The 4,658-nt window shown below is 41.9% G+C and overlaps 1 pseudogene; it reads right to left on the bottom strand.

The window, feature by feature from the left end:
• Positions 1-398: 398 nt before the first annotated feature.
• Positions 399-1,452, bottom strand: LOC101656639 (annotated as a pseudogene).
• Positions 1,453-4,658: the final 3,206 nt, after the last annotated feature.

Below are 4,658 nucleotides of genomic sequence, written 5' to 3'. Positions count from 1 at the left end.
GGTTCTCTTTTGACCCTTTAAAGTATTTTTATGCGCACACATAAACGTCTTATTTAAGTATGTCCTAGTCATCTATTTTGTCTTTGTGTGCTTCCTTCAATGTAGTTGATACATTCCTATACTGTAGAGCAAAGGCCTTCAGTTTGTCCCTATTGTATCATTGATGATCTTTATAGCTGTAGGATTTCAATTTAGGTCGTTGATCCATCTTCAGTTCTTTTTTGTTTGTTTTTTGCTGCAAAAGGAAACTTGATTGTGTTCATATGGTCCCAGGCTTGGAGGATGGGCTCCAGGGCGGTGGCGCTGTGGCTGGTGCAGGGGCAGTTTCAGGCAGAGGGGCTAAGGTCTGCAGGGTGAAGGCAGAGAGCCCCTCGCAGGTGGCTTGGAGCCACAGGTTCCTAGTCATGTTTGAGGGTGAGGCTCTCGAAGAAATACTCGCCCAGCCCGACCTGGGGACTGGCCGCCCTGCGGAGGTTGGTCAGGTGGTCGCCCATCTTCTTGAGGAGTTTCACCTCCTGTTCGGGAAATGGTTCTCCAGAAAGTCACAGAGATGGGGGTCAGCAAGAGTGGACCCCACGGCGTGCAGGTCCAGAAGGGCCTGGTTGAGTTTTTTCTCCAGGGCTAGGGCAGCTTCCATGGCCTCCAGGGTTCTACCCTACTCATCTTGGGATGGCTTCTGCACATCCTGGAAGAGGGTGCGGCTGCTGCACTGGTTCTGTAGCTTCAAGTGACGCTCGGCCCCCTCGCGCTTCTCCTTCGCCAGCTCGTGGAAGAAGTGTCCCCCGCCTTCCAAGCCCACATCCTCGTGGTTGAAAAAGAAGCCCAGAGAGAGGTAGGTGTCAGAGGCCCACAGGTGCAGGTTGACAAGACAGTTGATGCCGGCCTCATCGTCGGCGGAATAATTCTGATGGATCTGAGAGCTCACGATGCATTGGTTTGGAGGTCGCCACACACCAAATAAAAGTGTTCACTGGTCCCAAGAAGATGGTCTTGAAGTTACTTCCGGAGAGGAAACGAGCGTGGCGGAAGGTTGGAGGCAGGCAGTCCCCGGATCTGTTCTGTTCAAACACTGTTGAAGCAAGACACAGACCCAAGGGACCATGGGGCGAACTCCTTCAGTTCTTTTTTTAGATGAGATATTGGTCTTGTTTCAGTCCTTTGCAGCTGGAGATCCAGTTTTACCAGCACCATTTGCTTGAGACGATCTCTGTCACATTTAATGTTTCTTGGCCCTTTGTTGAAGATCAGCTGCTGTAGCTGAGTAAATTGTGTTTCTGGGTTCTCTATTCTGTCCCTTTGGTTTATCATTATACCAACACCAAATTGTGTTACTGCTGTGGCTGTGTAATAGGTTTTGGGGTGAGAGACCACAGACTTGTTCTTATTGAGAAGTTCTTTGCTTATCCTGGATCTCTGTCCTCTCCATAATAAGTTAGTAATTCGTTTTTCCATTTCTCTAAAGAATGAATCTGTGAACCAGATTGGAATTGCATTGATTTTTTAAATTGCTCTGTGTAGTATCAACATTTCATAATATTAAGCTTTCCTACCCACAAACATGAGCTATTCTTCTGTTTATACAGGTTTCTCGAAGTAATGTTCTCTGCCTTTCTTTGTATAAATCTTTGGTTTTTCTGGTTAGGCTTATCCCTAACTATGTCACCTTTTCTGTGACTATTGTAAATGGTAATATTTTCTTGATCTCTTTTTCAGAACTCTTTTCATACAAATGAAGAATCTGATTGAATTTTGCATGTTTATATGTATCTGGCCTCGTAACCATATAATTTGATTGTTTCCAGCAATTTCTTTGTCAAGTCTTTGGAGGTGGTCTATGTATAAAATCACATCATCTGCAAATAGTGAGTGATTTACTTCTTTGTCCATTTAGATTACTTGGATTTCATGCCATTGTCTTATGGCTATAGCTAATACTTCCAAGACAATGTTGAGTAAGAATGGTCATAAAGGATATCCTTCTCTGTCTCTCCTTTGAAAGGTGACATTGAATAAATAAGACCAAAGAAGAATCGATGCATTTGAATTATAGTGCTGGAGAAAAATATTGGACTGCTAAAAGGACAAACAAATGTGTCTAGGAAGAGGGCTGGCCAGAGTGCTCTTTAGAGGCAAGGATGATGGGACAATGTCCTACATATTTTGGACATGCTGTCAGGAGAGACCAGTCCCTGGAGAAGGACCTCATGTTTGGCAAAGTAGAGGGGCAGCAAAAGAGAGGAAAGCCCTCAAGGAGATGGATTGGTACCATGGCAGCAACAATGGGCTCAAGGATAGGAACAATTGTGATGATGGCGCAGGTCCAGGAAGAAGAGAGTGTGTGGATTTTCGTGGGATTTTGGAGGGAGGAACATTAGGACTTAATGATTAAATTGGAATGAATTTAAATATTAAAGAGAAAGAAGTAGAAGCCCAGGACACACCCAGGTTTTTGACTTGCAGAATTTCACTGTCTTATAGATGCCTGTATTCTTATTAGCTTACTTCTGGTTCAGTTATTTCTAGATGTCATTTATTGAATGCATTCTTGAGCCTAAAATCTATGTTAGATGCTGGCAATAAGAAGATAAGCTAAGCAGCACATGTCTCTTAGTTAAGGACATAGATGCTTACACAGACAATTTCAATGTAATGTAATGTGTGTTCTTATAAAGGTATGAACAGGAGTAATTACCCAGTATAATTGTTGCTTTACATTGTCTGGAGCATTTTATCTTCATCTTTGGGTCTTCAGTGCCATGTCCATTGCCTCTCATATAGTGGAGGTTCATGACATGTTGAAACGGGTTTGCTTCCTTGCAAACAAGTTGTTTTAAGGTCAAAATCAGTTCCCTGGGGGATCTACAGGGATCACAATTCTTAGAGAGAACATATCATAGGGTTAACTCGTGTCACTCACTGTCATTTAGTCAATTTTGGGTCATAGCACAGACAATATGTATTCTTGGCCTTTAATAACTGAAGTTTATAAAACTTACCAGTGAATTAAAACAATTGCCAATGAAAAACAGAAAGGAAGGCAGGAGTAAAGCCTGCTCAGCTTCAGGAAACCCCTTTCTGCTTTTAGGCCCAGTGATTTTGGGGTATAATGTCTATACACTATTGTCAGGACCCTCAGTGGCATAGAGGACTATGCAGTGAACTGCTAACCTCAAGGTCAGCAGTTAAAACCCACCTGTCACTCGGTAGAGGACCAATAAGACTGCCTGACTCTCTCCTTCCATAAGTGTTTAAAGTCTTCGAACCCCAAAAGGGCAGTTCTGCTCTGACCTGCAGAGTAGCTATGGATCAGAACTGATGATGACAGTGAGTGTGGTCTTATTTGGGACTGTTACCATGGAAAGCTTCATCCAAGCTGAGGCCAAACCTTTCTTTCTACCGTTACCTAGAAAAAAATACCTGGTACATTTTTTCAGCTGAATAAAAATATTAGTTCACTCTTCTTTCTAGTTCAGTGAGTAAAATGTACCTCTTAAGGTGAGTGTGCCTCGTTATAACCTTCATAGAACATGTTAGTTCTAATAAGTTATACAGATCTTTGAGATTTACAAAATGCTTGCTTTTGAACATAACCATCTTTTATGCTTCACCCAGGCTCATCTCCTTTTTGTTATTGCATCAGAATTTATAGGCACTATCACAAAACCACGTTGTCCAAAATTCAATCCAATATGCATACACTAAAGTCTGTTTTTTGCCGTTTTCCAGAAAGCACCTGGTGTTTCCTCTCTTTCTTGATAGAAGAAAAGTCATCTAGTGGTTCATCTTCACGTTTATTATTGGAATCAGCAAATAGAGACTGACACCTAATGGCCTGATTTAGTTCTAAGACAATGCAAACATGCAAACACATAAATTATACCATTGTTCCATTCATTATGTGCATAAAATAGCATATAACCCCAAAGGCATATTACCCCAAATTTCAGTAGCTTAAAAATGTATGCTCACAGATTCTTTGGGCTAAGAACATTTTTGCGTCTTAGGGACAAAAATTGCATCTCAGATATGTATATGGACTGTGCACCCCTCCAAATATGAGTGTGAATTCTAATGTGCATGAGAATCCTAAGCTCTATTCAAAGAATGTAATCCTATTTGAAAATATTGTTTTCTTATTGTGTTCTTGAGATCATACCATTGTAGGGGGGATCCTACATCTAATCATGTCTGGGTTATGAAAAGAGCCGAGTGGACACAATAGTGTGATTACATGGGAGAAAACAGTGTATCATGGGACAATCCTGTCTAAGGTATTCCAAAGAACGCTACTGCCAAGGGAGGAATTTTGCATAGCCAAGACCCTGATTTGGACTTTAAGAAAAACAACCTATGAAAGAATAAACGTCTGGTCTTTAAAACCATCCACGTGTGGTATTTCTGATCCAGCAGCACTAGGAACCACACAGCTGAATAAACGAAAAGGCTGCGGTTGACTAAATGCCTGGAGACTGGAATAATTGGAAGGCTCTTCTAGTCAAGTGGCTGGTGTCTGAACTTGGTATTCAAAGACTAGGAGCTGTCCTCTCCATGGAGCTTGACTTCATTAGAGCATGGTGGCCTCATGGCAGTTGGAATTCCAACATAGGACTCAGGAAACATTCGTGATCCAAAAAACAAGAAGATGCATGGTCTTAGTG

The sequence above is a fragment of the Echinops telfairi genome, unplaced genomic scaffold (genome assembly GCF_000313985.2).
Source record: "Echinops telfairi isolate 266 unplaced genomic scaffold, ASM31398v2 ScPeMD7_1;HRSCAF=3_0, whole genome shotgun sequence".
Taxonomy (NCBI): Eukaryota; Metazoa; Chordata; class Mammalia; order Afrosoricida; family Tenrecidae; genus Echinops; species Echinops telfairi.
Note: the sequence above shows the minus strand (reverse complement) of the source record. Positions and strands in the feature narration are given on the sequence as shown.